Source organism: Sturnira hondurensis, unplaced genomic scaffold (genome assembly GCF_014824575.4).
Source record: "Sturnira hondurensis isolate 20B ecotype Veracruz unplaced genomic scaffold, ASM1482457v3 Scaffold0015659, whole genome shotgun sequence".
NCBI classification, from domain to species: Eukaryota; Metazoa; Chordata; class Mammalia; order Chiroptera; family Phyllostomidae; genus Sturnira; species Sturnira hondurensis.
In genome coordinates this window covers 2183400-2197871 of record NW_028088290.1, presented here as the reverse complement: position 1 = coordinate 2197871, position 14472 = coordinate 2183400, and the positions used below count along the sequence as shown (strand labels likewise).

Here is a 14472-nt window from a genome sequence, read left to right as displayed (position 1 = left end):
TTGGGGTACAGGGCTGAGGCCATGTGCCCCTCCTTCACAGCAGGCAGAGCCCCTAGCCCAGCCCTGCTTCCCTGTCCCATCAAGCATGCACAGGAGCCTGTGTGTGTTGTGGGCACAGGGACCAGCTGCTGAGGCCAGGAGCAGGCATCCTCTCTTTCATATCCTGTGCAGCGTGAGGGAGTGCTAAACACTTGGGCTCAGACATGCACTGTATTGAAACCTAACTGCCACTCATAGCTGGGTGAGCTCAGGCCACCTAAACTTCCAAAGCCAGGGATCTCCAAAAGGGTGATGACATTAATGTCTACACTCTTAGCACAGTGCCTGGTTCCCAGTAGTTGCTTAATAGGCAGTATATTCTTCTATATGAAGTAACTATTAACCATATATCCGGTTACAGCTTTACAGACTGCGGGCATGCCAACCATTCTCTCTTCCCTTCCTAGAGAAGGGGATTGGAATGGCAGAAAGACCCTGAACTGGATTTCCCTGGTCCCTGGGACATAAAATGTCTCAAAGGGTCACCTTCACTGAGGGAGGAGGTGGCGTTTATACTCGTGACAGGAGAGGGTCGTGGTGGGGATGCTGTCCGGAGAGCAGATTCTTGGTTGTGGTAGGGACAACAGGCAAGGCCCTGAGCACCCCCGTCTTCTTCATTGGGTGTCTATATTGTTCACAGACATTGAGAAAGGACTTCTCAGGAAAAGCTCCTGGAGCTCACTGTAGAAAGTCAGATGCCATCACATGCTATGACAGGCTAAGTTCTTAAGTTCTTACCTGCCAAGCATGGCTTAAATATGAGTTGGAGGGTAGGTAAGGTATTTCAAGGTCCCTTCCAACTCTCTCTTATCCTATTACACTTGAGTTCTTAAATTTCACAAAAATAGAGCCGTTAGGACAGCACAGGACCATGGGGCTAAAGTCACATTGCTCTCCCATAAGTAAGACTTTTGTCAAATGCTTTCTCTGCTGTTCCACCCACCAAGACTTGCTGAGCATGGTGGCAGAGACCCAAGAGGGACAGGGAAGAACCTTTCACGGCCTCCCTCCCATTGGGCTCAGGTTATAGATGGATGGTTTCTGAAAAGTTGCTTGCTTGTCAACATCTGTCCAGATACTTTTTTTATGAAAATGAACAATGCACTTTTAGGATTTCATGAGAACCCGTGCATGGAGCCAACATGCAGTGATATTCTTTCTAGAGCAAGATATACTTCAAGTTTTGTCTTGGGACTTCAGGGACCTCTCCCAAGGCAGCAGTGGAAACTACTGGAGCATAAATAACTAAACTATTTATACCAAAGCTTCTGCAAAACAGAAAGAAAGGAAATGCAGCTGAGTCTAGAGAGACAGAGACTGAGGATGTGCTGGGCTCACAAGTAAATGTTTTCTTTTTAAAATCTGGAATAAAAGGTCAGAAGAAAAGACAGCGGACAACCAATATTCATGGGACACCAAGCAGCTCTTAAATCATTATCTCATTGAAGCCTCACAACCAAGATGAGGGAAGGAGAGCAGGGAAAGGGAGGGAGGGTGGGGGTGTGGAGAGCTAGAGAGAGAGAGAGGGAGGGAGGAAGGAAGATGGGTAGGTAGAGGTAAAGAGCTCCATGTTATCTTTATTTTATCCTGGAAGAACCCCAAACTCAAAGTTCAGTAATCCCCCACTCAAGGTAGAAAATGGCAACAACAGAATTTGAATCTGTATCCAACTCTCATTCTCTTAAAACACTCCCCACTGGTCCAGTCACTCCAGCAAGGCCAGGCTGGAGGTGTCCCAGGAACCAGGGATCAGTCAGAGTTGGGTGGTTTGAACAAGTAGTTCCTCCAAGTGACCAGAATAAGCAGAGCTTCCAGGGAATATCAAAGACAAATCCGGGGAAACAGATTAAAGCCCAGATATTGGGTACTCCCTGGCCTGAAATGGGAAACAAAGGAAGTCAAGAGCCAGGCAGGGGCAGAAACCAAATTGGGAGTGAAGAACAGGAGCAAAGGAAGGGGCAGAGCAAGAGGGTACAGGGGGACCAGCATGTGCTGGGTGCTGCAGCCCTATACCTTCACCCAGGACAAGACAGCTTAGCATGGTTTAAAGGCACCCATGTTGGATGCTCGGCTGTTGCCACGGGGCTAAGATGCTTGGGTCCTGGACCATCCCGACCTATCTACAAAAGTACTCCCACCTTCTTTATCTCACTTACTCTTCAAAATAATATTAAAAGGTGAACAGGTGTTTTACGTACTTTCCTAGTACTTTTCCTGTAAGGAAAGCTTCCAGTTTTCCCCTAGATGACTCATCCTAAATCTCAGCTCTGATCTTGCCACTCGCTTGGCTCAACACTTTTCATGGGTCCTCCATTGCACAGCATAGAAATCCAAACTGATACTTCAATTCAATCCAATTATTGCTGTGGCTTCCACAGGCCTGATTCATTCCTAAATCTGTACCTTTCCTCACACTTTTCCTTCAGCCCAGGGGCCCTCTCTCCAATACTTGCTTATTGAGTCAGTCCCCCTTTATGCCCACCTCCACAGCCCATCTTTCAACCCACTTCAGATGGTCACCTCTTCCATGAAGCTTCTTCCCCAGTGAGCTCCCAGAGCCCTAGAAAACCACCAGAAACATGCAGAGGCACCTTCAACCATGTGGTATAAACACACAGGTATGTCTTATCTCCTCTACTAAGATCTCAACTCTTGGTTATTAAGGTAGACAAAGTCAGTCAGTCTCAGTCTCTCTCTCTCTCTCAACTTAATGCAGCTCCCTGTAGCAAATAAGTAACAGGTGTCTGGTGCTTTAAATATTTCAAAGTACTTGCCCCAGCTGGTGTGACTCAGTAGACTGAGTGCTGGTCTGAGAACCAAAAGCTCGCAGGTTCAATTCCCGGTCAGGGCACATGCCTGGGTTGTGGGCCATGCCCCCACTGCAGGCAACCTTGCGAGAGGCAAGCAATTGACACCTCTCACAGTGATGTTTCTCTCCCCCCTTTTCTCCCTTCCTTCCCCCCTCTCTAAAAATAAATGAAATCTTTAAAAAATATTTCAAAGTACTATCATAACATACTATCTCAATGTTCAAGTATCCCTGTAAGAAAACTCTGTCCTATGTTTGATAGCTGAGAAAACAGCTCCCTGACCCGCAGTGATCCTCAGGCCTGAGTCCCGTGCTCTGGCTGCTCCACTCTGCTGTGTGTTGGCTGAGTGAGCACTCTGATCTCTAGCAAGGAGGTTCAGTGAGATAGGCACTGCCCCTCACAGAGGTACAGAAGTCAAGAAACGAGTTTCAGGTTTATACTGGGAACAACAGACAACACTATTTTCACTGGCTGAGAGAGCAGAAGGAGCTGTGGCCTTTATATTTGCGCGTGTGTGGCCAGATATAACGAAAGACGCCTGTGTTCATGGGCACTGTGGAAACAGCTACATCAACTGCTGGTAAGTAACCTAACCACAGACATCCTCCCTGCCCCCTTTTCTGGCCCAAGGTGGGGGGGTCACACCTTCTCCCTGAGTGGCAGCCCAGGGTGCCCTTGGTGCAGCTTAGACCTATGGCTACTGCAGAAGCAGCTGGTGGAGAAGCAAAGGACAACATGGCCTGAGGGTGGACAGGACCAGAGAGGGCAAGCCTGTGCAGTGGTTTCTCAACGGCACCAGCACAGCTTCAACCAGGCCCCCTGTTCCTGATCCAGCCTCGCTGAGAGGGACTGTGGCCTAGTTTGCTATTGTCCTTATCCCTTTAACAAGTTTTCTTTTCATTCTTCTGCATTAGATACTGTGAGTTCTGAGTGAGATGCTGTGCCTTCTGATGAACATCTATCCTCTCTCTCAGGGTACCGGGTAAAAACATTTCCTGATTTGCTTCTGCACTTACATGCTACATGTAACCATGAGGTGACAGGAATCAGGCCTCCTAAGGAGTTAGGGAAACTCATCCAAACCACAAGTTTAACAAAAAATAAAAACAGGAATAGAGAGATCTAGTTAACTGGCTGAGAGAGCTTTAGAGGAACTTTTAAATGGAATAGATTTGAAGCTGAATGACACACTGGAGAGACTGTAGAAGGCAAACACAGGGAACAAGCCCTTGCTGGGGACTTTGGCCCCCATTTTAAAGATGAGATCCTATAGGTAGGAGGTTGTACAGCTGGTATTTCAACTGGGTCGTCATCTTCACCTTCCAAGTACAAGGAAGAAGATACATAAAGCACAGGTTATAGACGGAGGCTGGGTCATGGATGGTGGAACGAGAAAGAAGGAGACAGGAGAGTTTCTTCAAGGGGAACAGTAAGTCCTGGGCTTGCCGTTCTGAGGCACAAAGTGAAAATAGAGTATAATAATGATTATACCAATTATAATCATTACCATCTACATAGCATTTTTAAAGTCTATAAAATATTTTATTTTGCAAAACAAAAATTTAGTTTAAATTCCAATTAATATATATTATATATAAACACACAATTCACACACATATAGACACACATACAGGAACTAGATAGATCATATTGTGACCTACTGATATAAAGTGCTGAACTTGAAAGCTTTACCTTAAGGTTGCCAAAAAATAGAAAACTAGTATAAAAATCTCAAGTTCAATGAACATAACCATATAAAGAAGACCATGAATGTATAGAATACAGAGAAAGAGATGGGTAGTGGTCAGATCTTAGAAAATAAACACAAAATGGTAACAAGCACCCACATGGATTAAACAGGTCTGAATCTAAAGTAACTTTGAGCCCTGGCTGGTGTAGCTCAGTGGATTGGGCACAGGCCTGTGAAGCAAAGGGTTGCTGGTTCAATTCCCAGTCAGGGCACATGCCTGGGTTGCAGGCCAGGTCCCCAGTAGGGGACACATGAGAGGCAACCACACATTGAAAGAGTGGGAGTTTCTCTCCCACTCTTTCTCCTTCCCTTCCCCTCTCTGTAAAAAAAAATAAATAAAATATTTTTAAAAATAAAGTAACTTTGACCCTAACATAATAAAACCAAATGACCCAATAGGTCTACCACAGAGGACTCTACCTGTCAAATACCTAGAGCTCCCCACAATCATAAAATACATTAAAATTCTAGGAATCCCAGAATAACTTCTCTTTCTTAAAAAGAACCAAGGAATACCTATCTATTTACTAGATGGGATGCTGCCCAATCCATGAATTGTTCAATAAAGCCAATTAGATCTTTAAATTTTAAAAAAAGGGGCCAAATTCCTCCCCTTTCACCTCTTCATCAGTCTTCCATCCACATGTATCTCTAGCTTCAAACACAAGGAAATAAATACATTCCGGAAGTCCCAAACTGTCCAGTACTGCTTTTGTTTTTATAGGAACTGACCCCAAGGAACACATGAGCTTTAAACCAGTACAGAAATATAAGTACTCTCTGTAGCCCAAACAAAACAAAACTGAATTGAAATGACAGTTTTCTTTTCCTTTAGACCAAGATGACTCACCAGGTCTCTTTTCCACAGCTGAGCCTGGCTTTTGAAGACACCCAACCGGAGCTAACATCTGCTCCTTTGCTAAGAAGGACATAATCAAATGTAAACTTCTAAACAAGTTCCAAGAAGTACCCAGGCACTTCACTATCCACTCACATTGTACAGAGCAATACACAACTGCTCAGCATTTCAAAATGAATGTTTTCCCCTTCTGGGTCCAACTCATTGGATAAAGGCCCCCTCAGTGCACAATGCTCTCACTAATGGGGGGGGGAGGGGGATATAAGCCTATACTTACCGACCACTTGGTCCAGGATGTGTGACCACTGGACTACATGGCCATAGGGAACACAAACCAAGCTGGCGAGCCTCAGATGGAACCTACGAGGTCTCCCTTAGTTCAATCAAGAACGATGGCATAAACAATATGATATAATTTGGCCTGCTACATGCAAGAGGAGGGAAAAGGAAGCTGGACTGAGATGGTGGCTCCAAGGAACCCTGAAGCCAGACTCTGTGCAGAAGAAGAGACTAGAGAACTAAGTAGTGGTTTGAAGGGTTTCTCTCCTGTGGTGGGGACCCAGTCCCGTAGATACCCAGAAGTCTACACCACACAAAAGAAGAACTTGTATGAATCTAATGTAAAACCTAACAGTGGTCCAGTGAAGAAAATTTTCATAATCTGAGCACCAGGGGAAGAAAGACATACAAAACCTCAATGTTCTAGTAAACATGAAAAAAAAAAGATTACTTGATGTATCTAAATTTTATTTTATTTTAAAAAATTTGTTCTCTGAGATTAATTCAAACATACAGAAAAGTATAAAAAATAATATATACCTAGGAGTTTAAAGTAGCATTGACATTTTGCTGTAGGTACCTCATCTCTTGTTTAGACATGTTATTTTGAATTTTTTCCAGACCCACAAAAATGCTGCAAGAATATTACAGTGATATGCACCCATAAAAAAGAAGGAAATCCTGCCATTTGTGTCAACATGGATGCACCATGAGGGCCTTATGGTAAGTGACAAAAGGCAGAGAGAGAAAAACAAATATTATATGATCTCACTTACATGCTGCTTCAGCCGATAAAATGGAACTCAGAAACAGAGAACAGACTGGTGGTTGCCGGAAGTGGGAAGTAGAGGGTGGGGGAAATGAGTGAAGGCGGTCAAAGTCACAAACTTCTGGTTCTAAAAAAGTGTCACAGGGATATAATGTACAGCATGGTGACTATGTGTTAACAACACTGGATTGTATTTTTGAAAGTGGTTAAGAGAGTAGATCTTAAAAGTTCTCATCACACACACACACACACACACTGCAAGTATGTGAGGTGATGTGTTTCAACTAGAGTTATTGTGGTGACCGTTTCACAATACGTACATATGTCAAATCATGTTGTACACCTGAAACTTATACATTATATGTCAATTATTTCTCAGTAAAACTGAGAAAAATAAATAAATAAATAAGATTTTTAAACCTGCATTAAATACATTATTATTAAAAAAGACTACTTCAATGAAATCCCATATACTCTGGAACTGAGATTCAACCACTATCAACATTCTGCCACATGTCCTCTCTCTATACAGATGTATATGTAATATTGGGCTGGCCAAAAAGTCCATTTAGTTCTTTCCATAAAATAAAAGACATTTTTAATTTTCACCAATCACTTTATTGACTTGGATATTTTGAGTATGTCGGCTATCTCCCACATGGTATAACATTGCTTGTTCTCTATCGATGTCTCAATTTGACTGCTATCAACTTCGACTGGTCTAACTGACCTTGGAGCATCGTCCAGTGAGAAATCTCCAACCTGAAACTTCACACACCACTTCTGACATGGCTGATCAGTCACAACACCTTCTTCACACACTGCACAGATCTTTTTGTGTGTTTCCACTACCTTTTTATCTTTCTTGAAATAATAAAGCGTATATGCCAAAAATGCTGCACATTTTCTTCCATCTTCAACATTAAAATGGCTACAGAAAAATTCACCAGTTTTGATAATTTTTTAAAAAACTGCACACTGGCATGACAGCAGTCACAATACCATCTAACAAAATTGTTTCAAATGAAGTTAAAGACAACCGAGTGCTATTAGAACCATCTTATGGAAAACAAGCAAACTTTTTGACCAACCCAATATATATATATTTTTTTTCCTGAACTACTTGAGAGTAAGTTGCAGAGACCATGACCCTCTACTCTCAGAAGTGTGTATCTTCTAAGAACAAGACTTTCTTGTATATAACCCAATGCAACTACAAAATAAGGGGAAAAATCTGATACAATACTGTAATCGACATTGAGTTCCCAAACTATCTGTTGAAGCAACTTTTTCCTCCCTCCAATCAGGATTCAATCCTGTACCACCCTCTACATTTCGCTGTCTTGTCACCTCATCCTGGAAGGGTTCCACAGCTTTTCCTTGTCATTCTCCACAGGCCCCAAGTGTGATGTTTGTCAGATGGTTTCCCTATGCTCCATCCAGGTTTGGCACCCCTGCGGGAATCCCATGGAGGGGTGTGGGCCCTCTACAGGACACCTGGAGCTGCCATTACCATGCTGGTGATGTCACCTATGAATGATCACTTGGGTAAGGTGCTGTCTGCCAGGTCTCGGCTGTGAAAGGTGCCTTTTCCCTGTGACCTAAGTGGCCATGGGGAGGCCCTGAGACTGTGTAAATGTTCTATCCCTAACAAACTCACTTGGTAGGAAATGAAATACTTCAACTCTGACCGCAAAGTGAAGACTTTCCACTTTTCCTTCCCTCTACATTTATTAGTTGGCATTTTACTATAAAGAGGAACTTCCCTTTCCCTGCATTTATTTGTTCTTTTTTAGTTAATTATGGATTCTGCAGTCTCTTATTTTTGAACATTTCATAACATTGTTAGCCATCTTGATGTTCACACTGTTTCAGTCAAACTAGCTCCTGTGTCCTTTTGATACGCTCCTCTTGTCCACTCGTCCTGGCACAAGGTGTTCTGGGAGCCCTCAGTTGCTTTTAGCAAGTAATAAAATTTTATTTATTTTATTTATTTATTTTTAAATATTTTATTTATTTATCTTTAGAGGGGAAGGGAAGGTGAGAGGAAGGAAACATCAATGTATGGTTGCTTCTGGTGCATCCCCTGCAGGGAACTGACCCCTGCCGGAAACTGGCCTGCAACCCAAGCATGTGCCCTGACTGGGAATCGAACCGCAATTGTCTGGTTCGCAGGCCCGCGCTCAATCCACTGAGCTACACCAGCCAGGTAAGTAATAAAATTTTAAAAGCAAGATGCTAGATGTACTCAGTACTACCGGGGAGGGCACTGCTCCTAGGCCCTTTCAGCAAACATACCTCGGAGATGAGTGTGTGTGTGTGTGTTTATACTAAAACTTCTAATTCCAATCCAACACCACTGGTTTCTTCTTTGCTGAACCCCATTCCATATTTGTATTTTCCTTCTTTCACAGTGAGTCCAACTGTATTAACATATGATGTTTACTTGCTCGATGCTAAAATTCACATGAAATAATTCCAGAATTTTTAAAGCAAAGATATCTTTTGATTTTCACTTTACAAAGTTTACCCTGGCTTTTTCTCTGAGGAAACAACAAATGGCGGATGATTTCAGTGTGTTGGGACAGCGTATGACCCAGGGGCCCTGGGATGGGAGGCTGCAGGGGCTTCTGTGGATGATTCGGCAGGGGCATGGCAGTGGCATGGGGACAAAGAGAGGCTGGGGTTGGGGTGGAGCCATGGCCACAGCCAGGGTTGCAGGGTTAGTGGAGGCAATGTCGAGACAAGGAGTGGATCCCCTTAACCAAGCTGGGCCGCCTGGTCGAGGACATGAAGGGCAAGTCCCTGGAGGAGATCTATCTCTTCACCCTGGACATCTAGGAATCTGAGAGCATTGCCTTTTTCTTGGGGCCATCCCTTAAGGCCGAGGTTTCGGAGATTATGCCTGTGCAAAAGCAGACACATACTAGTTCAAGGCAGTTGTCACCACTGGGGACTACAATAGACATGTCAGTCTGAGTTTTAAGTGCTCCAAGGAAGGAGCTGCTGCCATCCATGGGGCTACCCTCTTGGCCAAGCTCTCTACTATCCCCATGCAGTGAGGTTACTAAGGGAACAAGATCGGCAAGCCTCACATTGTCCTTTGCAAGGTGACTGGCCACTGTGGCTCTGCGCCGGTGGCTTCATCTCTGCCCCCGGGGGCACTGGCAGGGTCTCAGCCCTGTGCCCAAGAAAGTACTGAAATGGCTGGTATTGATGACTGCCACAACTGGGCCAGGGGCTGCACTGCCACCCTGGGCAACTTTGCCAAGGCCACCTTTGACGTCTCCAAGACCCATAGCTACCTCACCCCTGACCGCTGGAAAGAGACTGTGTTCACCAAGTCTACCTACCAGGAGTTCACTGACCATCTTGTAAAGACCCACACCAGAGTATCTGTGAGAGGGCCCAAGCTCCACCTGTGGCCACCACATAATTTTACACAAGAAAAGTGAATAAAGTGAGCTAAGCCTGTTAAAAAATTTAAAAAATACCATATTTTGTTGTATATAATGTGTTCCTGTGTATACTACACATTCATGTTTTTGGCCGAAACTTTCAGGTTTAATTTTCAGGTTTAACTTTCACCTCTAAAACTTTCTGTTTTAATTTTTTAATTCAATTATTTATTTATTTATATTTGGAAACAAAACTGATTATTGTATTCCAGGGTATTATTTTGCATATGGATATTGTTATTGCTTTCTAGAGTTATACTTTTAATGCATAAGCATAAATAAAGGAATTAATATTTATACAGATATGGAATTAGTAGTACCCATGTAGAATGTGCATCCTTATTTTTTCCCCCAAAAAATTAAGCAAAAAGTGTGCATCATAAACAACAAAATATGGTAAAAGGTTTACACTGGATGCTATGTCAATAAATGGCCATTTGGGGTCAAGAACACAAGGCAGAGACCAGGTAGGAATCTATTGCCATTATCCAGGTACGAGAGAATGTGAAGAAATAGTCCCCGCACATATCTGCCTGAAGTCTCCTTCTGTCACCTCTAGGTCCTTGCCTGGTCCAGGTCAAAGACTTTGGTTCCATGAAATGAAGATTAACGCAAAGGTCACATGGAAGGTAGAAGAAAAATCAACACAAACATCTTTGTTACAATGCTGCTTATGTGTTAAAAAATAGTGTTGTGCAAAATCACTAAAAGTAACAGAATTTATGGAGCGTATAGGATTGGGGCAGATCACTCAAAATCTCTGCAGATTTTGTACCTAGAACACAAACCAAATAGGAACAATCCTGATGAAAACTACTAGTGGCTAAAGGAGTATGATAAGGAAGGGGCTGAAGCTGCTGTGTTATACACAAAAACCAAAATGCACAAAGACCAGAGAACAGTTCTGAAACAAGGCAAGTCGCTGAACAGAACCAAGAGGAGAGCTTGGGGTGATCGAGCATTGTATGCATGCTACATTCCTCTACAGCTTGCTTCATCAAGGTCTTCTAACTTGGTGGCACAAATCACTTACATGTTGGAAAAAAAGGCATGTGAGCCAATGTGACTCTCACATTGTAAATACATAGGTATTCCCCTATGTAGGTATCACATACGTTTCTCATATAAGCTACTTTCCATCACAGAACACCTACATGTCGTTTACTAAATTCTATGATTAGACAGGAATTAGATGCTCTCATTCAATCCAATAAAAACAAAACAAAACTGTGAACTAGTCATCATGTTTAGTCTCATTTGTCAGATGGGGAAATACAAGCTCAGGAACACTGAGTAACTTCCAAAGTCGGACAGATAAAACTTGGTACAGCTGCAATACAATCCCACGTGTATGGCTCTACTCTTCCCCCATGTGAGGATACCCTAGGAATGGGTGGCCAGGGCCTGGAGGCAGAGTGGAGTAGAGAAGGACAGGAACTGTAGAATGCAAGCCAGTCAACAACACGTGAGGCAACAGGAAAGAGCCAGCTAGACTCAATCTCCCCAGAAGCCTGGTCCTGAACTCTAGGCCCAAAGTTTACCTTATTTTTTTTAATTTTAAAGAGAGGGGAAGGGAAGGACAGGGGGAGAGAAACATTAATGTGTGGTTGCCTTTTACACGCCACCTACTGGGGACCTGGCCTGCAACCCACGCATGTGTTCTGACTAAGAATCAAACCTGTGACCCTTTGGTTTTCAGGCCAGCACACAATCTACTGAGCCACACCAGTTAGGGCCCAAAGTTCGCTTTCATAAAGTGTCATCAAAAACCACAGAGCCCATAAGAGAAGCCCCATGTGGTCACTGGCTGGTACGTGAGGACCTAATTCCGACCTGGTGTTACTTTGTGTGGAGGGAGACAGATTGTTGGCAGATAGACAGAATTGCAGACATGGAGTTAGTTCACCCAGGACGGGTGGAGGCTGGACCCATGGAGGGAAAGGGCCAAAGAGAATAAAGTACATCATGAAAAATGCCACAGCAGGAATATGACATGTGAGATCCAGGAAGTAAGTTCTCATGGCAACCCCAGATGGGTCACTCTTCCACTACAGGAAATGTGGTTCTGCTTTTTGCATTGCAAGAGGGCAACTGGAAAAATGGGCACCATCCCAAAATGGACATGAGAAATTGGATGCTGCCCTCCACCAAAGGTGAAAGTTTAAGATAAAAGTTAAAGGAATAAATCATTTAATGTCAGGGGGCATCTTAATAAACATGTTAATAAGTATGTTTAAGTATAAAATGCTTAGAAAAAATTACTGTTCAGCTAGTCTTCACTGACACAGAGGACTAATCTGTATGAAAAAATATAAAAGTTGAGTTAGATATGGGGAAGGAATTTCAGTCTAAAAGGAAAAAAAAAAGGCAAATCTATAAAAAGAGGTTTTGGAATTTTTATTCCTGAACAGTTTTTAAAAGATCCCATTATAATCAGTAGGCATTGGGTTTTCCCTTTCACTTACCAGCAAGCTACTTAACCTCTTTGAATCTAATTTTCTCATTTGCAAAACTTCACAGAATTCCCATGAGGATTAAAAGAAATGTAGGCCACAGGGTCAGCACCCAGTAAGAATAAAGTAAGTGGTAGATATTTTTTTTATTTCTATGTGTCAAGCACCATGAGGAGTGCTGGAGATAAAAAGATACAGGGTTCCTTTGTCACCTCCTGTATTACTTTCTTAGTGCACTTATAATTATTCCAATTTCACCTGCACTTACCAGTTTACTTGTTTCATTTTCTGCAACTCTTGAACATACCATGGGTCTTGGATAACTGGGATCTTAGATTTCACAGGGCCACAGCCTGAAACTGGACCAAACTTTGTTATGTCCCTGTAATGTCTCTCCATCAAAGATGCCTTTTGTGGACAAAAAAGGGGCCACGTACTAAACCTTACAAGTTCAGGGAGGCCTATATCATGGACCTTGCAAACTCAGAGGCTGAAAGTAGTCATGTCAGATGGTCTGAACATAGAAATTTCTAACAAAAAGCCAGTCATGGTGGGTAGTCATGACACAGGTTGGTATCCTCCTTGACAGAGGTCAATTTCATCTTAATTGAGCATGTCTTTAGTCTTTTTGCATCTAAGATAACCTGCCTTTGAAATGTCAGAATGATTTCCTTCTCCAGGTCCCAAAGGCAGTCTCCCACCAGAACAGCAGACCACAGAATCCTTTATTGCCATCTTATTCCCCAAATACCAATTCTGTAAATGTCAATCATAACTATCCTGTACCCGCTGATGTAAAAGAATTATGTGTCTCTTCATTTCACTTTTTATCCAGTCTCTGAGATTTCCTGCTTTGTTTTCTCCCACCTCCCTCATCGACCACCAATGGATTCCATGTAACTACCCTCCCTAATATGTCTCCTCCTTTGATTCTAAAGTACAAATAAAATAAGCTGTAAAACTGCCATTCTTGGGAGCATTTTCTCAATCTGTTGAGATTTTGCTTCCCAATCGTCTGTTTGACTCAAATAAACTCTTATAAGACTTTTTCTTAGGCTGGACATTTTTTTCTGTGACACTTTTAACAGCTAGCTTTTGTAGTTCCTGCAACAAAGAAACCCTCTTGTGTAGGAGGCCTTGAGCATCTAAATTCAGTACTGAATCAATGATTAGTGACTCCAATAAAACGAAAGGAACTTACAATGACTGTTACCATTATTTAGACTGCTCATGCAAATACAAAGACATTGTAAATAGACCATCAGGGTTTCACATGACAGATGCAAACCTCAGAAGAGAGGCACCCAAGTTCACCAGAGCTGGGTACTCAATGTCACAGGGCCTCTGGGCCAGCAGTACACCAGAGGGACCCAAGGACCCCTGCTCTCCCAAGGACTCTGCTTTTTTCATCTCCATTATGGTGCAACAAAGGGCAGATGTCCTCCCCAATGCACTCAGAACTCGATGGTGTTGAACTCAACCCTGAAAGCATGCACTGGGCACCTCCTCTGTGCATGGTGCCACGTGGGAAATAGGGATTCAGAGAGAAAGAAGGCAAGGTCCCTATCCTCTGAGAGCTTATAGTCCAGTGGGGGCCAAGAAATGAACCACTAATGTTAACGGACAAAAAAATTACCTGGGGGTAAAGCTGAGCCACGGTGGATGCTCATATTTGAAGGGAGGGAAGAACCCAGGATAGGGAAGCAGAACAAATAAAGGTTTGGAGTCTTTGGAGTCCACCTTTCAGCATAGAGAGCAGACCTTTGTGCCTGGAATGCAGAGTCCAGCCAGGATGGGGCGGGGCAGCTGTGTGTTAATGTCCTCAGGTCCGTAACCCTTGCACGCCTGCTTCTGATGACCCACTAAGACTGCAGTGGTTCAGGGACTGGGGACAGGGCTGGCCGTGACTCTAACAGACCGGGAGCCCTCTCCAGGGTGGGTGTTGAACAGGCAGAGCACAGAGGGTTTTCAGGGCTGTGAAAATACTCTGTATGATACCATAATGATATCATACGATGACATGCATGATACATGTCATAACGCATTTGTCCAAAC

General features: G+C 43.3%; 1 protein-coding gene and 1 pseudogene across 1 annotated transcript in view; one reads left to right on the top strand and one right to left on the bottom strand.

The window, feature by feature from the left end:
* PANX1 (pannexin 1) overlaps positions 1 to 14472 on the bottom strand; it is a 50096-nt gene that overhangs the window by 25125 nt on the left and 10499 nt on the right. The gene's annotated exons all lie outside the window — the stretch shown is intronic.
* On the top strand, positions 9205 to 9942 carry LOC119000409 (40S ribosomal protein S2-like; annotated as a pseudogene).